Raw genomic sequence first — 27,747 nt, 5'->3', positions numbered from 1 at the left:
TCCTTATTTTGTGGACAGATTAAGTTATGACCACTCTAAACTGTTAATTTTGAAAACTCGATTAGTACTAGAGCTGTAAGGCTGCCATCTAGTGCTCTGAATGTAAACTAAATATATACTGTGTGTGAGACTTTCTGTGATAGACAGAGAATGCGAAACAGGCAGAGCTAGAGATTGTTGCTTGTAATCATATAATAACTAATGTTCACTAGAGTTGTGGTACAGTGTGTGGTGCACATGCTCACAACATGTAAGAGTAAGTGCTCAAGGGATTCGGGATTTAATACTTAAGTTAAAAATAATAATAATAGTAATAAATTGTGCTAAAAATTGAGGGCCTAAAAACAACAACTTGTACATTATAACGTATGCACATTCTGGACATGCATTAGTGGCACCTGTGAAAACAGTCTAAAAATATAAAGCCCTTTCATTACAAAATAGAATAAAAATAAAATAAAATACAAAAATAGATTAGATAAAATATTACAATAAAATAAATTGTTTACCCTATAAAACACAATGGGAAAATATTTTAATATTTACATCCAAAGTGACTTGCAAGATGTATTCACATCAGGGGTTTAAATGCTCAAGCAGTTTTGATATGGGAACATTACTGTTAATCAACAACATGAGATGACTTTTGTTTTAAAAGAAGCTTCTTTTAGAGAGAACACCACTTTTGCTCTAAAAAAGCATGAAGCCAGTCCAGTCTTCCTACCTTTAAATCATATAGGAAGTTGTGTGTGATTTGTACAGAATTTTATAACAGCAGATGTATGGGAGTTGAATTAAACCTGACTGCTTGCCCACTGCACTCTCTGACCTTCAGATATCTATCTGAGGCACTTTAAGTCAGAATCTGTGATTGTGGCTTGAGGACATGCTGGCCGCTTCCACTTCTTTGAAAATGGAACAAAAGCCCCTACTTAGGTGGGATAACAGATTACCTGAGTGAATGTCTATGTCATGGCTGCTGAAAATTATTCTGAATAAGATTCAGTGTCCTATTGTTTTAGTACTGACAACAATTAAAGATAATTCCTCCACACACTCTTTTTAATGTAATGCAAAACAAATCTCATTCTCGCTACTGTGAAACAATCACCTTTTCCAGATTTTTAATCTGCATAATTAACATTGGGTAAGACATTTGGTTTTTATGAGACTCATCCTATAACAAAAAATAAATCAATAAATGTGCAGAATGAAGAGGTAACTGTTTGGAAGTCTTACTCCAAAAGCAATGTCGTCACTCAAAGGCATATATGATTATTATCCTCAAAAAGTCTGTCCCAACTGTTTCCAGTCACAAGCCATTTTGTCTAACAACATCAACAGAACACAGCCTTTCTCTGAAATCCATCACAAACAATTGTATTGAGAACCTTAACCTCTTTAAATCTGCCCAAATAAGCAACATGTGAAACTAACCATCTCAACTGTTGGCGAAGCCAAGAGATTCCCTCACACACAGTGCACACATTTACACTTAAAGATACAGCAGACAGAAGCCAAGATGAATAACACAAGTGGCGATATACCGCCGAGAACAGATAAATGCTTGTGTGATGGAGTCCTGATGAGGGGTTAGAAGGAAACACTTCCATCTGCTGTTCTTCCAGAAGGTGCTGTAAATGTTTACTTTGTGAACACAGAATAAAGACATGGGTGAAATGTAGGTTTGACACAGGTAATGTGTGTGAGTGTGCTGGATGATACACTGAATACTTACTCACAATATATTTGTAATGGTTTTTGTGCTTGTTTTTTTTGTTGGCTACATAAAATTAAGCAACATTGAGACTATCACAATGGTAATAACAAATTGCTTTTTATTTGGCCATTACGGTTCCTAAGGGTTGTGTCATTAGTGTTTCTGATCCTTTTTTGTTGTTGTTGTACTGTTTTTACATTAAGTCAACTTGATTCAACGATGATTGTTAAAACAATGCAAGTTTGGAGAAAATACATTAAAAACAGATAGAAAATAGAGTACATTAACAAAACAAAATGGCAAGATATAATAGTTAGCCATATCACTATATATGTGTCTGTGTGTGAGAGGTGAGGGTTACTTACAGTAACATGTTCCCCTAAAGCCCCTTTCACACTGCGATTCCGGAAAATACACGAGTAATGTGTCCCGGCAATTGTTCCCGGGTCACTAGATTTTCCCCCTTTCACACTGCCAGTAATTTCCCGGAATATGTGCGTGCATTCAAACCATGATTCACACACAACCCTAAAGGTCCCGTAATGACACGTGACATCAGGATGTGACGTGTAATGTACGAATCGAAAATGCTAAGCATGTTAACTTTCACTTAAGCTTCAGCCTGGATAGTGAGGAGCTAACTTATCTCTGCTTCATTACAGTTTGCACATATTTTTCTGGCACAAACGTTGATCTGCCTTCAAAACACCCGGTAAAAGAGTGGCACAATAATGTGCGTCATCACTACGACACACCCTTTACGGCATTGGTTCTGGCTTTTGTTCACATAGAGCTCGTTCCGGGACTGAACCTGGCAATGTTACTTGGTCCCCAACCTGGGATCAATCCCGGAATCAATCCCGGGACGTGTTTCACACAGAAGGTGATCCGGCAATTTTCCAGACCAACGTGCAGTGTGAAAGGGGCTTAAGTGGGTTGCCAAAGTAGCGATTTTCACAATCACATCTGCAGTAATTTAAAAGAAAGAACAATTAGTCTACCAATACGACGCATATGCACAAACAAACTAGATCTGGCAACTATTGACCCATCAAAGGAGAAATAGTTAATCAAAAAGAACATTCTGTAATTATTTAATATAGGTATACAACAAGACAATAGTTAATGTTTGAACTGTTCATTTTAAAATGTGTTTTAAAATGTGCTGTGCTCCTTTTGATCAGCATATTAGAGTGATTTCTGAAGGATCATGTGACACTGAGGACTAGCGTAATGACTGCTGAAAATTCAATCACACATCACAGGAATAAATTAAATTTTAAATTACATTTAAATAAAAAACTGTTATTTAAAACTGCAATAATATTTAACAATATTACTGTTTTAACTGCAGTTTTGATCAAATAAATGCAGTCTTGGTGAGTATAAGATACTTTCAAAAACATTTTAAAAATGTTACCAACCCTAAACATTTGAACAGCAGTGTAAATACTGTATCAAAGAACCAAAACTTGTTGGCACCAAACACTGAAACTTCTACGCTGCTTTGTCTCAGAACAATGATTGTGAGTGTTTCTGGTTTGTGGGACTATAAAGGGCTGTGTGGTTGTATTTCTATGGTGATTTTTCCCTATGCTGCAGGTAGTATATACTAGGCTGAGCTTGAGATGATTATAGTGGACGGGCCGTCAGGTGCCCCGCTCCTCTGAGGCCTGAAGAGGAGGATGAGACCACACTTCTGATCAATCCAGACTGACAAACCAAACAAAACCCTTTATGCTTTGCCAAAAGCACAAAACAAACACCCGAATCTCTCAGGATCAGAGAGATGAGCAAAAAATCCTATGCGGAATATACAGCATAAATATATTTTTTATGCGGATGAGAAACATGCATCAGCTTAAACAGTGGGTTAGAGTAATGCTTAAGCTTTCATAAAAGAAAAACTAAAAGGACAAAGGTGTTTAAGTTTTTGTGAAGCACGTTTTCTTTTTAATGACCATTTTTGATAAACAAATATATTCAGTCAGAATTCTAAGAGATTGTGACAGACGTGGAGAGAGAGTCTGTCTGTGTGAAGAACACAGTGGCATGTCTGGTTCAGTTTAAAGCAAACACTCATTACTGGCATGCAAACACTGAGTGTTTATTATTCACCTCATGCTACAGAAGCAGTGAGTTCATGTGTGTAGATTCCTAGCTTAATAAATACACAGATGGATGGACAGACCAGCAGGGCAAACACACATGATTAATCACCAAATTGCCCTTTGAAGTGCAGCAGTGGCCGAGAGCCTGAGAAAGAGTACTGCACTGAAATCATAGAAGAAGAAGAAAAAGAAAGAAGGCTGCTTTTATTTGATATATATATATTTATTTAAAAATTCAACAAAAACAGTAATAATGAGAAATATTATTACAGTTTTAAATAACTGTTTTCTATTTTCATATATTTTCAAATTTATTCCTGTGATGGCAAAGCTGAATTTTCAGCATCATTACTCCAGTATTCAGTGTCACATGATCCTTCACAAATCATTCTATTCTGATGATTAGGTGATAAAGAAACATTTCTTATTATCGTCAATATTGAAAAGAGTGCACTTAGTATTTTAAGTACATATAACTTAAAAGACATCAATTTCCAAATTACAGTTATAGTTTAGACAACATACATCATAAAGCATTTTATTTTTTTTACAATTTCAAATCAGGCACTGGAAAAAATTACCTGTTAAAACATCTTCCAGGCAATAGAATTGTTTGGGTTCTGGGGGGAAAGCATTCTGTGGGAGGGCAGAATTGTGCATGACATCACCTCAGGACAAAAACAGGCATAAAAAAAGAGGCAAAAATGGGTATACAAAGAAAGGCAGGCCCCTCAGGGCTGCAATAAAATGATATTATTCCAGAGGAACAGTTTTGATGATGAGTGTTCACCATGCACAGTGGGACAACCATACATGCTGTGCTCCGATTAACAAAACATTTCATTATAGTTCAAATATTTCTAAGTCTCTTCAACTTATGCTTGCTTTTAAAACCCATATTTCTTCTTCATGGTTTTACACTGCACTGTGCCATACAGTACCCTACTGTTAAAGCCATGTTCCTGTATTTTAATTTCATTAAAGAGATAGTTCATCCCAAAATAAAATTCCTTTACTCACCCTCATGTCATTCCAAACCTGTATGAATTTCTTTCTTCTGTGGAACACTAAAGTATGTATTTTGAATAATGTTGGTAATCAAACATTTTCAGTTCCCACTGAAAACATTTGGTTACTTACATTCTTCAAAAACATCATCTTCAATGTTCCACAGAATAAAGACATACAGGTTTCAAATGACACAAGGTTTGAAAACAGCAGGTGTCCTGCACAGTTAGCCGAGCAACTGCCATTATGATGAATGCTGATGCTAACACATAGCTAAGTTTTCTCCAGGTATTACTGACCTTCTTGCTGTTGAATGACAGCAGTCAGTCAGGCAACAGATTAAAGCAAGTGCACCACAACATGAAGTCCAGAAAAGTGTGAAAGAAAGACATAAGACAGGGTCTGAGAAAACAAATAAAGGGATGGAAAATGAAAACAGCAGGTGTCAGACAGTGGGCATGCCCTCTAGTCATCTGTCTAGTCCTACTGCTCTCTTAGTTTGAAGGAAAGAAAGAAGACAAACAGGTGAGACAGAGTGGTATTCTAACCACCCTGTGTTGATCCTTCAGGCCACATGGTAACAGGCCCTTATCCTGACTAAATAAACAGAATGTGTGTGGCGCCTGCCCGCTGGAGACTGAATTAGCAGATAAATCCTCCTAGTGCCACGTTTCACACTGAGACAGCTCTGTGTGTGCGTGTATAACAAAAGCATACCCAATCGTTGCTCACAGGGTTTAAGCGTTCTCGCTTGAGTACTCCTCAGGAGGGCATGTCTAATTAAATAGCGGCTTCCTCGTGGATCAAAAGCGCGTAAACACACACATTTCAAGACATTATAAAAATGGATATTAAGTTTAAATGAAACAAACATTACCAGGAATGGAGGTGTGATGAACAAGAAACTAAAACCCCAAAATGGTGATTTATTAAGCACAATAACTACATGAATAAACTAACTTTGTCTTGAGAGAACCTAGTCTGAAAGCTCAAACAGACAGACAGACAGACAGACAGACAGATAGATAGATAGATAGATAGATAGATAGATAGATAGATAGATAGATAGATACATAGATACATAGATAGATAGATGTGTTTTAGAAGCAGTATTGCCAATTAGTTTTGTTACACCAATGAAGATTTTCTCAAATGACTCCAAAGCAACAATAAAAAACAGGTGTTTTCCTAAAAGAATAGTACTGATTCAATCTTTTCAGTGAATGATTCAATGACTCACAGTTTGCTCCTAAACTAATGTAAAGAATCTGTTGACTGTATGATTCAAATGACTCCCTCATAAAAACTTGTCACTTGTCGCCACCGACTGGCAAAACCATGTTACCTACAGAAAGAGTGACTGAAAAGTCTCCACCACTGCAGTCTTTGAGACAAAATTTATTAAGCATCTTGTTTTACAAGCATTGTTTTCCGCTCAGATAAGATAACAATGGGAAAGTTGTGAGATGAAAACATTAGAATGAATATGTAAGGTCCATCCAGTTGGCCCAACAAAGGTTTCCAATGGTGGCTGAAGTTTTCCGGCGAGTTCAGTCTTTTTGCTGTGCTAATTAATTTAGTTTCTATTAAACTCTAATCTGATTCTAATCTCTAATCTATACACAATTAAATTATGCAACATTATCTCTAGTAAGAACAACATTATATCTAGTCAGTGGTAATAAGCCGACCAACATTACTTTCTCTGATAGCTTTGGTCTGGTCGTGCCAGGATTTCTCATGTACTCTTAGCTAGAGTAACATTACAGTAAACAGAGATTAGGCTCACCCTATTTAGGTTGGTCAAACAACATTCTGTTGAACTAAACAGAAATTCTCTTTTGGCCCTTACAGTCTAAGTACACTTGAATTAATACCAAGTGTTACCCGGATCTCTAAAGATCCAGTTGGTGTGTCCTATGCTCTATCTTAACTGGATTTTAGTACATTAGCAATCTGATGCAGAAATGCGGTAACAAGTAAACAACGTAATCTACAAGAATCAACAATTTAAAGTGCATCTTTTATGCAAAATCCACTTTTAAGTTGTTTGGACAGAAATGTGTGTTGGAATTGTGTGTACACAGCCATCTTAGAATGGTAAAAATCCACCCAGTCTTTTTTTTTTTTTTTTTATCTTCATAAAACCAAACCGGGCTCAAAAAAATGAGCGGCTTGGATCCTGTCCACAATATGACATCACATTGCAGTAGCCCCGCCCACTGCTATTGACTGACATGACTGACATTACCATATGCTCATATCTCAGTGTGTTGTGCCATGTCCGCCATTTTGTCTGCCTGCAATAGGCTGTGTCGCATCCATTGTTACAAAGCGGCTGTGGAAAACTATACAAGTACATGAATGTTCGCATCCACCATTACAACATTTTGGTTAATGCAATATTTTTTCAAGAATAATCTCTCCTTTTCTATTTATTTCCAGTTCATACATGTACGGCCTAATACCGGTCCTCTCACTCTTGCTCATGTTGCTTCTCCTCTCTGTTTATTGCCATACGCAAAGCAGAGATGTGTAGGCTACACCCCCTTTTGGAGTGTGGGGGGGGGGGGTCGCAGCTCATTTTCATGCAAGGGAACACACCCATGAAACAGCACTTCACAACACCCTACAAAAAAATGACACTTCACAACATCTTATAATAAACAATCTGTATGGAATTTTGAGCTGAAACTTCACAGGCACATTCTGGAGAGTCATAAGATTAATATTACATACTGCAAAAAGGGGCATAATAGGTGCCCTTTAAGAGTAAACCAAATCAATAAAATTTAACCATTTATTATCAGTCAGGTAAATATGTATTATGCCAATTGCTTTGTCAATTCAGAGATATCAAGTTAAATCAAATCAATACAAAGACATCAAATTCTCAAAGACAAATCTAAAAGATGCATACCTGAAAAAAAAAAAACATTGTAACATTCTACACTACGAGTTTATCTGGCTGCAAAGGGCCCTGATCTTCTTGCAGCATTTCTCTAAGTATTCAGACCAAGACAAACATCTTTCAAACAGAGACAGGGACTATCAACTGGAATTTGCATTAATTAAGTAGAGTTTACATCTTTTGGAGACAGATGGTAATTTGCATGAAAGACACTGGGGAATGACAAACATTCTAAAGTGAGCAAAATCTCTTTAAACTCTTAGGATCTGTATTACCTTTTAGTATATTACTTGTTATATTAAGACCATTGTACCAGTCACCCTGAGACAATTCAAATGATACCAAACATGACTGTGAATATCACTTGCATTTATGTAGAACATTATATTTTGCTATTGACCATTCTGAGTGAGATGTGAGGGGAAGGAATTGGATGAAAAGGATAGGTGAGAAAGGAGTTTCTCCCGCATCTTTCCTCAGTGTGATGTCGAAACGGATGTCTGTATTTTAATACACTGTGTGTATTGTCTGTATCTCAGAAGATCAAAGTGTCTGAGGTTCTTTCAAATCTTACAAATACATAACCTACAGGTATTTACCTAACATTTTTTAATCATCAACCTAATAATGATTTATTTTATGTACTGTCTTGAGTTAATAAAGTTTATATTAATAATAAAATTATATATACAAAAAACTATAGGTTTTTTAACATTTGTTTATTTCATATTTTTATTAGGCACGTTGTCCTTTATTGTGAAAATATCCTAGAGGGTCTGCAAAAATTGTAAGATGCGTTTAACTGTCTGATTTAAAATCTACTGTTTTGTACAACATACATATGATGGAACACACTAACATCAGCAGCTCAATGCAACATCCAGGAGGATCCAGCCGAGAGGAAGTATGTCTTTATGAACTGCTCCAACAGCACTAACTTTCCATCCTCTACCAGCTTCCAAACGAGTACCACATCTTCGTCTCTCCCGCCGTGCTCAACAGACAGCTCAGCTCATTACAGGAAACAGGCTAAAACAGGCCATGGGCCACCTGCTAGCTCCCTCTCTTTCTCCCTTCAGTCTGTCTTTTTCTTGATCCGTCTTTTCCTCATTTTATTTTCTCACATTCTCTCACTCAGACTCTTGCCCTTCCTCGTGCTTTCAAACACAAAGACACCAAGCAACAAAGAGAAGAACCTTGAGAGAGACCTTGGTGTTCACTGTCTCACAGACTTTCCAGCCTCACTCTCTGTCATTCTCTCTATATATAACACTGGCTGAATTCCTTGTCACGTCGGGCTGACTGCTTTCAAAATAGCACAAAAAAAAATAATAAAAAAATGAACAGTGACCCTACAGAGCCATAGGAGAAACCAAATGAGATTGCTTTAATATCTCAGTTGATTCTTCTAAACGACTTCTAAACTACCTTTTTTTTTTAGAAAATGTCAGTGCCACAAACAAGACACCAAAGTCTGCAATCAAGTCAGCGATTTGATCATTTTCCATCTCATTCTTCCAAAAATGAACAATGCTATTTACCTTTCCATTGCACAAAAGATTATTTATAGTGGAAAAAGGTTCTTTGGATTTTAAAGATGTTCTCCACACTTGGTTTATTTGGTTCTTTTAAGCAGAGTTTACTAAAAAGTTATTTGGAAAAAGAAAAATGTTCTTTGGATTATTAAAATGTTCTCCTCACTTCGGAAAAAAAGTGGTTCTTTTAAGAAGTGTTAACTAAAAAGTTCTTTGGGGAACCCAAAATATTTATTATATGGCATTCGCTGCCATAGCTTTGTTCCTGCATCTATCAGATCTAGTGGAATTTTTTCCAGAAGAGAAGAACTGTTGATATGCAGTAAGATGTTAGAGGAAGAGAGTTAAAGGTCCATCATGGAACCATAGATACCAATAAAGAACCTTTATTTTCAAGAGCGTAGTACACAGAACAAACATTATGTATTTTACTGTTTTGTGGTTGTGTGGTACACTGCAGTACTCTGTAATATAACTGCTAAAAGCATGTTATCAACAGAGACAAAAGCAAAAAGGACAAACAGTCCCTCAAAACACATATTCACAGCTGTTGGGCCAGCTTTCCCAGCTCATTTCACTGAACACACAAACAGGCACATCTGAAGATAAAATGGGGCACGGATAAACACTCAGACCCAGAACTCCAGACATAAACATCCAGACCCAAATCCAAACCAAAATCAGAGCAGATACATTTTCAAATCCATTTACAAATCTGCATGTAGACAGTAGAGGCTACACTAACAAGTCTGAGATGGATCCACCCTTGTGTCCAACAAACACTGCATGTTTCATCACTGCTAAATGCAATCTGATTAAAAATGTAATTAATACTGAGATGAAGTGCATGAAGCATATGGAGAAGGAAGATTGTTGTGCTTTAAAAGAAGTGATTCAGCACTCGGGCTGTGCGTCTCAAATGCTCATGTGCCATCGCTCAGGTTGGGTGAGTCACTGTCTTTAATCACTTCAGCAGTTCCCATGGTGATGTGAAAGTACATGTAAGTGCCAGCCACTTCACACAGGTAAACTTATATGCAACAACTGGTGGACAACAAAACATATGGCTAATCAATGTCGTTTGGCTAATTTTGAAATGAATACGTTCACCATTGAATTTATGTATAAAAGCAACATTCTGGTTCATAATAAATATGGTTTAAAGTAGATTTTGGAGTTTGCATGCAACATGACATACTAACATTGATTTCTATTATTTTGGTTTATGATGGTATAGCTGCTCAACCAAAACCAAAGTTATTGGTCAAGTGAGATAGGAGGCCAATTTGATAATGCCTAATGATTTTACCTAGTGACAAGTGTGTAGTACAGCTGTGTTCAAAACATTTACCATATTTAAATCCATTATATATATATATATACAGTATTATATATATATCTATATTATATATATATATATATATATATATATATATATAATATATATATATATACATATATATATGCCAATGCATATGGGAAATGTTTCTCTTTTCAGTAATTACATGTTGTTTCTATTCTTTATACAAAATAGAATCTATGTAACATGAGAGAGTGGGCGTGACTGGTGTGATGGATTCGTGGGACTGACTGGGCATGGGAGGAGTAGAAAGTTTCCATTCGTGCAATTTTTGTGAGTGAATGCAAAGTTTCTCAAAGTTTTTTTTTTTTTTCCTTGTCAACAATTTTTTTACAGGGTAAAATGCAAGGTTTGTCTGTGAACGCAAACGGTTTTGTCAGAGAATGCAAAACATTTGTGAAAGATTGTAAAGTTTCTCAAGTGAATGCAAAAGTATTGTGAGTGGATGAAAAGGAATTGAAATATAATTTTTCCACCCATCTAATTTTTTCAGGCTCCATTCCATGGGGCTTTGTAAAAAAAATAAATAATAATAATAATAATAATAATAAATAAATAAATAAAAGTTTTTCATAGGGATGCCCAGTATATTGGGACCATATCAGTTATCTGCTGATATTACAGACTTTTTCTATTATCATATCAGTCAATATTGCACATTTAATTGTGCACACTCCTTTGCCTTTTTTATTTAATACATATGTGCATCCCTAGATTAACATTTTGCATCGTTCTGAACAGAAACTGCATTTGTACATTCTTGACAGAACTTGACAGAATTGCTATGTGTTCTTAGTTCTTAACATATTCCATTTGACAAAATGTCAAGAATAAAGATGGATGATGTTAGATAACCCACCTTACCATGCACATGGTTCAGGCTTGCGTTTGAAGCTCTATTGCTTGTTTGCCATCTAACTCTCTACCCACAGGTCACATGAGTGATATTAAAAAAAAAAAAAAATGATAAAGGGTGTGTGGAAAAGAGAAACTTTTGAGAATTATGCTTAAGTCCTAGGGAACTCATTACTGCTTAATACATTATCAGTGCCACTGGCAGTGGTGCAGCCTGTTACAAATACATCCACACAGCACTATGTCTTTATGGACCTCAGTACATACACACACAGGCCACAGCGTCAGCCCCAAAAGCAATATTTAAGGCACTGATAAGTTCCCTTTGCCACTGGAAACAGGGGCTCGCTGACACAGCACAGTAGTGGCTGCCATTAAAATTAGTCTTGGGATTAGAAAGATACTTAGGTGGGAATTAATAAAGAGAATTTACAAGAGGGTTAAATGTGTGAATAAAATGCACTATGATGCTAATGAGAGAATTTTAATGTGAGAAAACTTGTTGAAGGTCTCAGGTCTATCACTCTCTGACTGACAGGCCACTGGAGGATTGCTGTTGATGGGAAATGCAGTCATTCTCACAGCTGGCATTGGTCCCCTTTGACCCTTTTAGTGGTACAGTAGCATTTCCCTGAGCTGGAGTAGCACATGTTGGCGTGGTTGTTAAATCTCCAGGCTGAAGAGAAGATGGAAGACGTAGATAAAGAAAAACAGAAAAAAAGGGAAGAAGAACATTTTAAAGGTATAGTTCACCCAAAAATGAAACCATTATTTACTCACTTACATGTTGTTCCAAACCTGTATGACTAGTTTTCTGAAGTGGAAAAAATGGGAGACTTTTGTCCATGTAATTACAATGAAATCTTCAATGAAAACCGAAGTTTTCACGCTTCCAAAAAGACCCAAAAGCACCATAAAAGTAAAAGTAGTCCATCAAAGTCTTCAAAAATTAGCATATGAGGAATAGACCAAAATTCATTATTCACTGATTATCCTCTTTCATTGTGCTGTTATCAAATACTATATACTAAGATAGTTCACTTGTATTACTTGGAAAGGTAGAAACTGCATGGCGATATGGCGACTCTAGTAGAAGAAAGTACTGTCTTCTAAACAAACAAGCCAGTTGGCAATTGGAAAAGTTATCACATCACTGCAGCTGCTGTAAGAAGCTCCAAAAACAGTTACCGTAGTTTCCTAAAATTCATTCATGCCACATTCACATTGGCTGGATGAACCTTAAATATATGCCTTTTTACTACTATTTGAATGTAACAAACATTTATTAGACAAAAAAAAATGTCAGATTTTACTGTTGATTTCAAAATGATTCATAGAGAGAGTCAGACCCAAAAGAATGATTAATTCATCAATACTTCTCTCATAAACTTTCATAAATGCATGATTTTCGGATGAATCATCCCCTGAACAGTATATAAATAAACAGAGCCCAGTTTGCATTTAAACAGACAATTTTAACAATCCTGAGCCTACATCTCTGGGGCTAGTGTTCCATTTTCTCATTAAAAAAATGACCCATTTGAAGCTCTGTGAAGAGTTTTGGGTTGTATGGCATAGTGGCTAAAGCCCCCTGAGAATTCTCCAGCACTTTGTCTTGAACCATTTTTGGGTGCTTTTTTAAGTATGCTTTGGGTCACTGTCCTGCTGTAAGACCCATGACCTCTGACGAAGCCCAGCTTTCTGACACTGGGCCCTACACTGTGCCCCAGAATTCTTTGGTAGTCTTCAGATTCCATAATGCCATGCACACAGTCAATACATCCAAAGCCTAAAGCAGCAAAGAAACCCCAAAGCATCAGTGAACCTCCACCTTGTTCGACTGTAGGGGCCGTGTTCTTTTCTTTGAAGAACTCATAATGTTTGAAAACAGCAGAATGATGTGATTTACCAAAAAGCTCTATTTTACTCTCATCTGTCCACAGGACATCATCCCAGATGGATTCTGGTTCCCTCAGGTATGTTTTGGCAACTCCACTCCTAACATAGCTTCCCTTTTCATTCAGATGGCAATGGATAGTGTGAGCTAACACTGTTGTACTCTCTTCCTCCACGTCAGCTTGAATTTGTTTGGAAATTGATCAACATTCTTTATCCAATACTTAAACAATCCTTAGTTGCAATCTTTCATCAAAATTTCTCTTTCGTCTATGTCTACAGTGCCAAAGGCTGTAAACCTCTTGACAATGTTGTGCACACTGGACACAGAAACATTAAGATCTAGATTTGTTTCCTTAAGACTGTCAATGCTTTTCCACAAATTTGGTTCTCAAATCCTCAAACAACTCTTTGCTCTTCTTTCTATTCTCCATGCTCAGTGTGGTACACACAGTTACACAACACAAAGGATGAGTCAACTTTTCCCCATTTTAACTGGTTGCAAGTGCGATTTCTATATTGCCAGCCCCTGTGAATTGCTACAGATGAGTTTAATTACAAATAAAAATACCAGCATATGGTTGAAATAAAAGACAAACAAACAAAAAATAAACATGAGAATACCAAAGCATTTGTAACTGAAACAATTTTCTGGGAGAAGTACTGTATTATATGACAGAAATACAATGTATATATTGATTCTAAATAAGGGATTTCTCACCTAATTTATTGTGGACAAGGTAAAAATCTTAAGTTTGATTGCTTTAAAAATTAATAGCACACCTGTCTGCAACAGTTGCGGTTAACCAAAGCACCCTAACAGGTATCTGAGGGTTTTTTACAGCTAATAATGCAGGTGTTTGCCAGAACATTCATCACCTTCACAGAACAATGACAAAGAGGTGATTGCACACAATGATGAGGTGAGGCTGTTTGTGTTGATCTAGTCACGTCTTTATGCTGTACACATTAATAAGCTAGTTTATAACTGTGTAATTAGTAAAGTAAGGCTGTATTTATAACACTACATGCAGAGCCTTCTCTGGTACAACTGATGTCAGCAGATTCCACATGCCTTAAACTCCCCCTCCGCCCAGAGTGTCATATTATACAATGCCATTAGACTCTAAAATGAACGAGCTGTCTTTACAGAGCGACCCTGCATAAAATGTTTTTCATTGACTTGTTTAAATAGCATGGGATGGATCTCTGAGTCAAAGATTTTATTTGGATCCAGATACGGCTGTAAAAAAGGCTGTCACATTTCTAAATAAAATAAATAAAAGCAACAAAAAGAGAGAGAAGAAAAAAACACAGATTTTGTATCAAGAGGCTTTACAGCTTGTTGGCTTTTTATCTGCAGGTCTGTTCTTTACACAACTCTCTGTTCAAATTCCCCCAGCATGTACTGCAATCGCTCTTTCATTCCAGCCAACAAGAGACAATTGGCAAAGGAAAACATTAATTTTTGTACGACTCAAAAGATTTTATTGTTGTTTGCTAAGCGAATCATTATTATGACTGCTCATACTTTGTGTTAAAGGGGTTTTCACACATTTTTTGCTATGGACATAAAATAACGAGAAAGTTGTGCTCATAATTTTCTATGCATTCAGACCTTTTGCCTGGCAATCAATAACACTATTTTTTATATATGCGCACATCATCATCATCATCTTCATCATCATCATTATTATTATTAACTACTGTTCAAAAGTTAGGGGTAAGATTTTTTCGTAATGTATTTGAAAGAATCACAAAGGCTGCATTTATTTAATCAAAAATATAGTAAATTGAGAAATATTATTACAATGTAAAATAGCTGTGTTCTTTATGAACATATTTAAAAATTTAATTAATTCCTGTGATGGCTAATTTTCTAGCATTATTACTCCAGCCTTCAGTGTCACATGAACCATGAAATATGCAGTTCTCATATGCAGTTTTAAACTGTAACAAACTAAACATAATTAGTTTTATATATTATATTTTATATTAACCCAGGTAAGGGAGAGGTCCATTCTTTTCCGCAGAAATTTTACAAAATGTAGATGCAGGGCAAAATACTAGCACACATTAATAACATTGCATTAAACAGCCCAGTAACATAAAAGGCTTCAAAACATGCCAGTATAACGGCAAGGAGTCGCATACATGATTTTCACATGAACTCAAATGTATACATGCATGTTCTTACACATTATGTGTATGTGTGCATTTGTGAATCTGTATACGTGTCATTTTGACTGGACTGTGGGGACAGGGCTGCCGCAGAGTGTCAGTGGCTCCACTGTGCATGCTACAAAAAGATTTATAGCTAAAATATGATGTGTAAAATGTATTCACATTATAGCAGAGAAACAGCACTGCCTGGAGCTGCTGTTTCAGCACTTACTCTGAAAGCGATGGACTACAAACACACACTCACTCTCACACGCAGGCACATGCGCACACGTACACATACGCTCTCTCATAAATATTTCTGCCAAAAGCTATTTAGACCCTGGAAATGACAAAGCACACACTCACAAACAGGCATACAATGAAAGTAGTCACCTAACCATGTCTAACAAAACTTTTTCATAGCACATACAAACATTACCATATGTCTGACATGCTTCATTTAAATCCACAATAAAACTTAGTGAAGGAAAGGAAATAAATATGAAAATAAAGGGAGACAGAAGAGATAAACTGATATGTGTGTGTAAACAAACCGTGGAACATAAGTGACAAAACCAGAGGGAAGGCTTTCATAAATCCTCACAAACAGATCCGTGCATGCACAAAACTCATTCTAAATTAACACACACTGACACACACACACACACACACACACACACACACACACAAAACATTAAAGCTGATGGAAGTTTAACCAGTCTTGAAAGGAACAAAGCTCAGATGCAATTCATTCTGAGTTACGACTGGCTGAAAGTCAAATCTGATAATGCAAAAAGTGTATTTGGATTTTACTCCTAAATTGACATGATGTATTGTTTAAAAAGTGAAAACTGTTCAATATCCCAAACATCTTTATATCATCTATCCACATGCAAACTTTTTTTTTTTTTATGCAAAGATGATTAATAATCATCATCAATATAAAAAGTGCAGCAAAACATATCTGATCCTTAAAAATAAAAAAGCAAACATTTTTTCTCTCTTTCTCATTCACCAATGTAGATGAAATTAACCCTAAATAATGTTATTAATTCCTGGCTTGTTAGAGGGCTGAGAAGTTACATGGATAAGACAATATAGCCTACACAATGCATGCACATGATTTATAAGAACTATAATTTACCTCTAAATGTAATATTCCCATGTCTGATTAAAACAATACAATGGGAGTTGAGTCACTTTTATATAAAGCACACATACAGTTGTAATGGCAGAAGCCACAGATATTTTGAGTAAATTGGTTCCAGGCAAGTGTTTCTCCACTCACCTCTATGGGTCAGAAGGTTTTAATTAATGGATAGGAAGGTGAGCCTGGTGCTGTGGCCCCTCATGACCTCTGTTGTCAGCTCACAGTGATGTGCTACTACCCTGAGCCAAATACAGCAGATGCTGCCAGCAGACTCCGTGGAGACATCGCAAAGACTGAGCCACTGTACAGAGACATCAGGAGCTAAAGGACACATACAGTCCCAGTGTACTACACAACACTGGTGTTCTATTAGTGAAACTGTTCAAACATATACACACATTCATAACATATATACAGCATTAGTTTAATAAATAAATAAAATCTGAAAACAAATTTACTTTTCATAATGATGTCAGTCTATTATCTTTGCAGAGATTATAGCAGCTTCAAATAAAGAGTTCGTAGGCCATGCATTATTATTATTAATAATAAAAATATATATTGGAGTAGTATTTAATTATACTAGTTATCATAATATGATTATTATTATTAAATACAATCAAAAATTGCTTGTTCAGTGAACTTCTAATAACTTTTATTAAATTTAGGTGGATTGAACATATTAAAAATAAATGGTAAACATAAAACAAAATTAAAAAAAATAAATACATAAACATTGTGTTGTTTCAGCTCATTTTAACAACATTATTTGAACAAGCAGCAACATTTTTTTTTTCTTCTTTTTTTTTCTTCTTTTTTTTTTGAGTGTTTAGGCTGCTATCATTAGGGTTTACCAAAGTAGAATTAATTTAGAAATAATTAAAACATCATTTTTAATTATATATTGTTCCTGTAAATCAATAATGAAACAAATATTTGCAGGGCTCATTCAACATGATGCACATGTTTCCATGAAGCATTTTTACAAATATTTATAAAGAATGTCAAGCATGACCTTCTGTGATAGCACCTCAATCACCCCAAACCCAACAGAAGCTTGTACAACACAAAGTGGATTTGGCGAAACATGATTAGGTGCCACAGTTGTTTTGTCGGGGATGAGGAATGTAGAGGGGACAGGTGCTGCTGAAACCTCGCGGTGTGTAAAAGCAAACTGCCATCTCAAACAATCCTTAAAGAGATTAAGAGGGGGGAAATGTTCAGAGCGAGAGGCAAAGCGGAGCTCTTCTCCATCTGTGCCCGAAGTTAGAGTCTCCCCTCCTGTCCGCTTTATACGACTGCCGTGTGCTCATACTCACTGAGAGTGATGTTAGCATTGCTGACACATGGGAGAACTTGATGCCATGAGTGAATGATTAACAAAAATTATACTTGACAATTAAGGACAGAAATATATATACTATACATACCCAGATATGCTGGTCTTCTTGTACCCATCCACAGTTCCTATTAAATATGAGTTCATAATGACAGATTGTGGAATGTGAAACTTTATTACGTAATAGTGTGGTTAAACACCGCCTCCACAGAAGAAGATCAATGCCCGCTTCTACATCACTGCCTGTTTTTAACCTAAATCACAGCAGTGCCTATCTATGAAGGATGTAGGCTGTCAAACATACACAACTGTAAGCCAACCATAGTAGTGGGCTTTTTACTTTGATGTAAAAATAGATAACATAACATGTGGACCTCAAAGAACAGTACAAAATAATAAAAAAGGCAGTTCATGAGCCCTTTAAAATGTTAAGATTTCTTTACTAAAAGCAAAACAGGTTCGGAAAGCCTCAAATCAGGATTGAGGATGAGGAGTTACCATAAACTACTGAGGAATAAGAGTGGATAAACAGCTGCTTATTAACCTGTAGCGCTGCAATTAGCGGAACTATTTAAACATGCACCTCCCAAATGTTCATTATAATCTCATTACATACTGTCATACTAGTTCCACCAGCTTCACAATCATTAGGGAACCTTCATCAGACACTATAATTAGTTGGAGTGCTCTCAATTATCTTGTTACTAAGGCAACAATTTTACAAAGCTAAAACAGATTTAAATGGATTTTAAAACTATTATTAGAGGTTCATGTTTATATAATCTATGAGAGATTGATTCAACATTTTCTGTGATTTAGGAGCTTGAAATTAGCCTGATGGACTTGCCGAATAGCTCACCCAAATTTGAAAACTCTGTCATCATTCATGTCATGTCTTTCTTCTACGGAACACAAATAAAGTTATTTTGAAGAATGGTGGCAATTTGGTGATTATTGATTTTCATTGTATAGACCAAAAAAAAAACACTGAGATGTTTCTCAAAATGTATTTATATTTCACAGAATAAAGAAAGTCATACAGGTTTGGAACAACATGAGGATGAGTAAATAATGAGAGTTTTCATTTTTGGGTAAGCTATGCCAGTAATTATGAAAATGATGGAGTTTGCATGGAGATTAAATGAAAACACTATTCCAAAATGTTCACGTTTTCATGCTCCAGGTCCAGCTTTGACTGCCATGCTGGGTGACTGAACAGGTGTGCGTTTTATACAGTACCTCAAGCAGAGAATGACTTCTACAGGTCAAATAAAAGAGGGAAAATAAGGGTGTTGTGTGCATGTGTTTGTCCAGTTAGAGGCCAGGAATAGCACCGCTGTAGGGTCAATATGACTCTGTCAGGTACACACACAGACACAAAAAAACAGTAAATGTCTACAAACAAGTACATGGATAAACACTACTGTATTGTGAGGCAGTTGGCGATATTCATACCTAGCACAAAATATTTAAGCCACAAAATATCACAATAGTGTAACTGGATCAGACAAAATGTGCAATGCAAAGATCACTATTGCAATTGCTTATACCTGTAGTGGTAAAATGAACAATTTAAAAGCCAAATTACTTTAATTATAAAATTACAAAATCACTCAACATAGAAAGTATGCCAGAAGCAGAGTCAACTAATTCTCTGATACCATTTTGTAAATGAAAAATATTCAATTAAATAAATCAGCTCAGAGCTACTTGTTTGCATTGTTTGTAGAGTTGATTTTACCCTTGACAAAATCAGCTCAGATTCCTTTGCATTGTTTGTAGAGTTGATTTTACCCTTGACATAGGCCACGTTCACAGAGTTGATTTTACCCTTGACATAGGCCACGTTCACACAGCAGCAGAATACAGTTGTCAGTCCTGTATTTGAATCCTTAATACGGCTACATTCACACACAGTACTGTTATTTTCAGGCCTGACAACCGCATTCTGTAAACGAACCCACACTTGTAAATTTTCAGGACTCACAACCGCATTCTCGGAAAACACACGCTGTGTGAACGGAACTGGACATCTAGATGTCTGTCACGTCATACAGTGCAAGAGAGAACCGCTCTGCTGCACAAACGCGTGCTTACCGTGTGTTGCATGTTTTCTGTCTGGTTCCAGTAACTTACAGTGATGGAGAAATGAGCTGTTTGTCATCTGAAAGTTTTAGATCTCCACCGGAGCCACTCCCGTCAGTTCTGTGTTCTGCCACGCGACTTTCAGTTTTATGGACGTTGTCATCTTTGATATTACTTTTGCCACTGTCGCTATGGTAACTGTTAAGGAATACCGTCACAACTCCAAACTCATGTAAATAAAGACAATAAAAATTGTATATTATGATTATCCGAAATTAGAGTCACGTTTGCACTCATAGGAGAAAAAATAAATGTGGTTGTCAATCCCAAACACTGACATTGTGAACGTAACCGTAGTCACATCTGGATGCTATTACATGTGAAACATGCATTTTCTATAAAGCCGCTTTGAAACTGTATGTATATTATGATTATCCGAAATTAGAGTCACGTTTGCACTCATAGGAGAAAAAATACAAACAATGAGATTAATTACCTTACATTTTCAAGGTATTTAATCATCAATTGACATTTGATATTTTTAAGGTTGAAAATGAACTCTGCTCATCTTGATTTTTTTTATGTCTTTAGCATTTTATTTATGCTCATTTATATATAATTAAATAGTTTTCAGTTTCTCGTCTGAAAAGCAAGAAATGAATCACTCAAACAAATAAATAAACACACATACTGTACATACACAAAATCCCAGGACTCTGTCTGCCCTCTGTTGTCCTCTAACTAAGTGGGCCATTTCAAAAGGACACATGTCCTCTATCTTCCACAGACTGTTTTCTCTCTCTCGTCAAAAGCAGCCGGCCACGTGTCATATTTTACCCTGATCTTACTTTGATGGCCGGTCTCTTTTCTCCTTCAGACAACACGCACACACTCGGTGAGAGATATCCATCCAGCCTTCCCTGCTCTCCACACTGTGGGCTGCTCTCCATCTCTCCTCGTCTAATCTAACACAGATCAGTGGTTTAAACGTATTAGTGTACTAGGTGAGGTAAATCTCCTCCATTCACTAACTTTGAAAAATGACACTGCTGGATTAGCAGCGGCCACAATCAGAGCATTTAACACACGTACACATTTATACCAAGACGCAGTCAATAAAGCACTCTTAATCACGCTGGTAGTCAACAGGGAGGAGAAATGAAGAGGGAGAGCGTGTATCCTTGAGAGATGTGGAGGGCCGCACATCTATCAAATCTCCGCTGTGAGCGCTGGACTGCCTGTATAGACGTGGAGGTGGGGCGGCAGTCAAGTCCAGGAAATAAGAAAATGATTAAGAGTGATTTAATGTCACAGAATGTGGAGAAAACGCACATCTGTCCGACAGAGAATGATGTTATTACACTACCTTCCTAGCGCCTCTTTCTCACTCTCACTGCAGTTTCATTTCAAAGAGTGATGAAGCTTGTATATAAACTCAGTGATTGGAAACTGGGAGAAAAGCCACAGTGAAGAACTAACACGAGGAGCCCACATTAAATCAATACAATTTGCTTCAGGTTGATTACTGCACTCGTAATGAAATATGGCCACAATCACTATTAAAACAAAATTAGATGGGGACACTGGGATATCCTCTGGTACATCTGGATGCATGCAGACTGTTTATGAATTAACTACTGCATCGATTTCAGTTTGAAATAGTGTGTGGCCACACGTACACCTTAAAGTGGTAGTTTAACAAGTAATGAAAGTTCTCACATCCTCTACTCATGCCTCAAACCTTTCCAAACAAATATTATTTTTTTTTCTTTAATGGAAAAGGAGTTATTTAGCAGGTTGCCCAAGCCAAACTGGAAAGACTGACTCATTAGCTTGCCTTGCACCGTATCAAATTTGCACAGAATTCACACTTCCTGTCATGATGATGTATGCAAGAACCAGGGCTTAAACTGGTCTGAAACAAAATGGAATGGCATTAAAATAAAAATAAAAAATGTAGTGGCAATCTGTTGGTCAGTCAAGTCCGCCCATGCACACACACATTCGCTCTAGTGAGTCTGGTAGAGGCAAATTTGCTGTCCTGTCTAGTGAAATCGCAAACTTAAAAACAAACACAAACCGAACAAAAGAATGGTACATATCAGGAAAATGTCACATTTGCATTTAAATTTAGCTTTGTTCTTCACATCAAGCTGTGGTTTAAATATTTGGAATGTAAAGCACGTTCTGTGTCTGTAGGGTTTCCGCACCAACCACAGTCAGGATGTTCCAGGCACTGGCCACATGTATGATGACCAGAACAGTTCTGAGCTAGAGAGAGAAGATTTAGATCACTTTTAATTAGTACAGGATAACTGAAATAAATAAGTGGAAATACCAAAATTACTAATACTAAAAGTGAAATAAAAAATTAAATAAATATGTTTTCTGAAGGATCATGTGACACTGAAGACTGGAGTGCTGAGAATTCAGATCTGTCTTCATCAGTGCAATCAACCAGCTATAATGCTTACCACTGAAGTGTGGATGAAATATGGCATTTAAAGTGATGTTTTTACAGTCCAGCAAACAATTATTTGTTTAGCCTAACAGAAAAGACCACCACAGGAGCTGTCTTATTGATGTCCAGCAGATAAGTACAGCGACAGTCACTGAAGCTGACAGAGAAAAAGAAAGAGAGAGACATGAAACAAGAACAATAAAGGCCTAGAGACCCAAAACATCAGCTTATTTTATCTAAATAACTCAAGACGAAACAAAAAAAAAAAAAAGAGAGAGAATGCAAATGCATTTTCACAGTCTGTCAGTGAAACTCACAAGACTGCCAGATCTATACCCGAGACATTCACAAAGAGAAAAAAAAAAGCAAAATGTTAGCACCTCCTAGAAGTTGCAGCAACTCTTAGTTTATATTTAGAATTAAACTATATCAGTTCTGTTGCAAGCGTTGAAATGTACTCTGAGTTTGTGATATTATCTGACATTTTAATTTCTAAATAAATGTTTTGTGCCATTACATTATGAATGTGTGTTCATACAATGTGTCTGACATTCAAGAGTGCTGGACATTTGAAAATGATTAACATTTTCTGTGCCAGTAGCAGTTTTCTATAACAAAGTTTCTTGAGCCCCTCAGGAATGACCTCCTTTCATTTTTAGACGGAGCAGAAAATGTATGCAGGCAATAAGGACAGAAGCTGCATCCATGAATATACCCCTCGACCAATCCCGTCTAATGGGTCCTTAGACAGTGTGAGGGTCAAAAAGTGTCTCGGGGTTAATGGCGAGGGCAGATTCTAAGAGATGAGGAGTGTATCATTAAAAACAGGGCAGAAATGCACTCTGAGGGAACAACATCTCAGTCAGTGTGATACTCAGAAGTGAAAGTAAGACAGAAAAAAAGAGCTCTTTGAAGTGCCACAGTGTTTGACCTATCTTATAATATTCAAAAATGTGCTGTTTGGAGACATTAGGAGCTTCTATTTAGACATTTTAAAGGTAAAATTTTATCATCTACAAGGAGTCTTCCAAGCCATTATCACAACTGCAGTTTATTAGATTGAAAATATTGTTCATGTGTGCAAATATATATATATATATATATATATATATAATAAAAATATATATAAATATCGATATAATAATAACCAGAATGAACACCAAACCACTGAGAGGGTGAATGGAAGCTGTTCGGATTACTGAACGATGTATACAGACATCTTATATAAATAGATAATACATCCCATGGAAAAAAAAGGGATTTGAAAAGTTTTCTGACATATGCTGTAGAAGTTCTGGGGATATTTGCATGTTCTTTTACATTCTTGATCTAGATTTCCACAGCACACAGATGTGTTAGGTCAACTCTCTACCCAGAAGCTCCTCACTCCTCCTGCATTATTCACGCCTAGTTTAATGATTCATTTTGCCATGCCGTGCATTCAGCACAATCACAGAGGTGTTTCATAATTACAAACACAATTCTCATCTCTTCCTCTCTCTCTTTCTCTCACTCCCTCCTTTCCCTTTTTGTGTTTCAGCAAGAGATATGAGGATTATCTTACAAGGACACCTACACATTCATTGCATATGCTAATCTAAATCACAACATTCTCAATGTTGTGTTTTATTTTTTATTTTTATTTTTTCTAAAAAGTATCACTTGCGTACACTTTATAAACACACTGATGGGTCTTTAAAATTATTAGGCAGCACAACTATTTTCAACATTGATAATAAGAAGAAATGTTTCTTGAGCCCCAAAATCAGCATGTTAGAATGATTTCTGAAAGATCATGTGACACTGAAGACTGCAGTAGCGGCTGCTGAAAATTCAGCTTTGCCATCACAGGAATAAATTACATTTTAAAATATAAATTGTATAAAATGTAATGATATTTCAGATTTCACAATATTACTGCTTCTACTGTATATTTAAATCAATGTTCCTTAGTGAGCATAAGAGACTGACCCCAAACATTTGAACAGTAGTGTACATAATTTAAATGTTTTTTTATTTTTTTTTTATTTTAAGGGAGGAACTTTTCTAATGTGGACAGTCCACATTAGAAGTCTCCAGTGACAGTGACTTTCAAAAACAAAACAAAAATAAATAAATAAATAAATAAATAATAATTAAATACTTCTAACATGTTATAATATTCCATTCTAATACTGTGATGCTCATTTAATTATTATTATCGTTATTCTTTTTTCTTTTCTTTTTTTTGCACATGTAAGAACTGCCTGAAGAACATTCACACATTTGTCTGTGTGTTTAAAGACTTAAGAACATTTCTGAAAACAAAAAAAGACTTCAAACTCATTCGTACTGTACCAGTACAACACAATGATTGCGGCTGACATGCAGCATGCTGGCACATTGTACAATATGGTGTTTCCATGATCTCAACTTCTGAATTCAAAAGGCTATATTTGCTGAGCATATTGAGCCAGTAAAGAAGTTCATTTCCATTTTGATTAAGTGTATATTATCGTTCTGTCACATTTCCGGTTTCTTTATCTCTGTTTAGAGCTTTGTATAAATATGTAAACTTCACTTTCTCTAATTAAATTATCCTCCATCACAACAGGTACATCTCTGGGCCTTTCACACCAAAGAATCACCCAGGAAAATATTAGCTTTGCCCATGAACCGACTCCTTGGAGGAGGAAAAGATATCCAGCAACTGACTTCCATCAGAGAGCTGACCTTAATGATGTTTATTGTCTGACAGATCGCCTCTATGAAATACAACCATCAACATCCAAGTTAACAATGCACTGGAGGGCTTTAGTCCCTGCAGTCCAGGCAAAGTCAATGTCCAGCACATCCACAGAGAAAGAACAGTAATAACTGTGTAACTCTATAATGGCAAATGGAAGTGGAGGTCATAGTCTCACTGTCTCAAGGCCATGAAAGACTTTCCACATCCCGAGACACTACAGACAGGCAATTTCGCCTGTCAGGTTTTTGCAACAGTATTTTTTTCTTAAGAAATATGTCGGTTATTAAGCATTATGCATCTCAGTTGGACTGCATATCTATTTTTCATTCTCGTCCCCATTGCAGCTGCTCATTTATGCAGCATTACGATGCCAGCTCCAGTGACTCTTAATGCAGAAAGAAAGAATGATTCCATGCGTCTACAAACTTGCTGATGACTATACAAGGTAGGTCCGCATCAGCTACTCCTAAGGCTTTACTGAGACGATTACCATCAGTCATCTCCGATACTTTGGCATGATTCTGTGTTGTTTGGACCACATGATATCACTCTTGTGTATAGGGATATTTCTGCAAATCTGCTTAGAAGTAACTAAAGCAGCTGTTAAACCATAAAGTGACTGAGCAGAGATCTGAACAGCCTCAGTGACTGTAAAAATACACAATTTACAGTTCAAAAACAGGTTCTTTACAAATAACTAAAGTTTTCTCTGATTGGCTGGCTTTACGCAACTTCAGAAATAAAAGCACTTAAAAACATCTAAGGACATCTACACACAAGGAATATTCTCTAGATTTGCCAGATTACTGACATCGAATCTGTTAAAAAAGTATTCAGATTTTCTTTTCACGGAGACAGCCAAGCCATTATTTTACTGAAAAAAAATAAAAAAATTAAATAAAACAAAAACATTTGGGGGTCCAAGCCCCACATATCAGGTTTGTTTTCCGATTATAGTATTATTTGTATTATTATTATTATTATTCTTTTTCTCCCCCTAAATGTGTCTGTAAACTGCGAGTGCATGCTCACATATCTGTCTGACACTAGATGGCACTATAATAAATACATGTGCATTTCTGTTTATAGTAAAATCGAAATTATTTAAAAAAAATTCATTATTTGTTCTTACATCTCATTTTTGTCTACAATTTTTTTTTCCACAATCTTCAGTTTTTCTGAAAAACTTCTAAACTCCTTCTAATCCTTCTATCTAAACTATTCATCTGATCGTTAGCAAATTTTGCACATAGTAACTCTCGACACAATGCAAATTTTAATGAACTGATCTCCAAACTGTCCAACTGAAGTCCAAACTTAATGAATCCTGAGAGACATAGGTAGGCGGAAAAAGTTGGTTGCTAAGTTGAGTGCTTAGTTGCATCAAATTTTACACATAGGTGACACTATGTACAATGGAAAAATTATGTAACTTCACCGTGAAAGAAGATATTTTGAGAAATGTCTCATTTTTGTTGTCCATACAGTGGAAGTCAATGGTCACCAAAACAGTTTTGATATCAAAATTCTTCAAAAATATCTTTTTCGCGTTCAAGAAAAAAAAAAAAAAAAAGAAAAGAAAAAACAAGGAATTTGCACTGACGAGAAGGTGAGTAAATGATGACCGAATTGTCATTTTAAAGGTAACTACCCTTTAAAATCTTTTTTTTTTTTTTCATTGTTGAATTTGTTTTAGAAAACCCCACCACATGTTTAGTCACCTTGCATGAAAATCTCTTGCTGGTCTTAGACCTGCGATGAAGACCAGACTTTACGCCACAAGTCAAAAGACTGAATAAGATGAAAGGTCTGAGATTAAGATCAGAAAGACTTTTTTCTTTTTGTTCAGGGTCTCTGTCTCATGTGCAAGAGTGGACAGACATCGATCATTTATAGACTTTCCAGTGGAGGCCAGTCAGAGTTTGACAGGAGTTTATAGTGAGTCTGATACCTGCCTGTGCAGCAGGCTGAGCTTTCACAGCATCTGCTCTCTCAGAACTCAATCTCGCTTGGGCTCACAACAGAAGTGAAAAATGAGAAGGCAGAAAGTAAGCAATTTAGAAGCTGTGTGTGTTTTCACCAGTATATTGCAGACTAATAGCTCCAGTTTCTAATCTGCCATCTTAATGCTTGTGTGTGTCCTTGATGGTACAAGCGTGCACTCACCACCACAGTTTTCAGTTTGCCACTCAGGGCACTGGCCGTATGGGAAGGAGATGACATATGCACTGGAATCCACACAGCGCTTGGTGCTGCCACACCACATGCACTCCATGGCCTGGCTGGTGCAGTTGGCGCAGCTGGCTCGCAGGACACAGGGAATTTTACATGGAAGCACGCTAAGGTTTGGGCTCACTGAGGGATGAAAATACAGTAGTCAGTATTGCAATGACTTTTAAGCAGATTACATCATTTAAAATACTGG

The 27,747-nt window shown here is 36.4% G+C and overlaps 1 pseudogene; it reads right to left on the bottom strand.

Moving 5' to 3' along the window:
* LOC109065427 overlaps positions 1 to 27,747 on the bottom strand; it is a 146,659-nt pseudogene that overhangs the window by 75,344 nt on the left and 43,568 nt on the right.

Source organism: Cyprinus carpio, chromosome A13 (genome assembly GCF_018340385.1).
Source record: "Cyprinus carpio isolate SPL01 chromosome A13, ASM1834038v1, whole genome shotgun sequence".
NCBI lineage: Eukaryota > Metazoa > Chordata > Actinopteri > Cypriniformes > Cyprinidae > Cyprinus > Cyprinus carpio.
The sequence above is the reverse complement of the archived record's forward strand: the minus strand, read 5'-3'. Positions and strand labels throughout refer to the sequence as shown.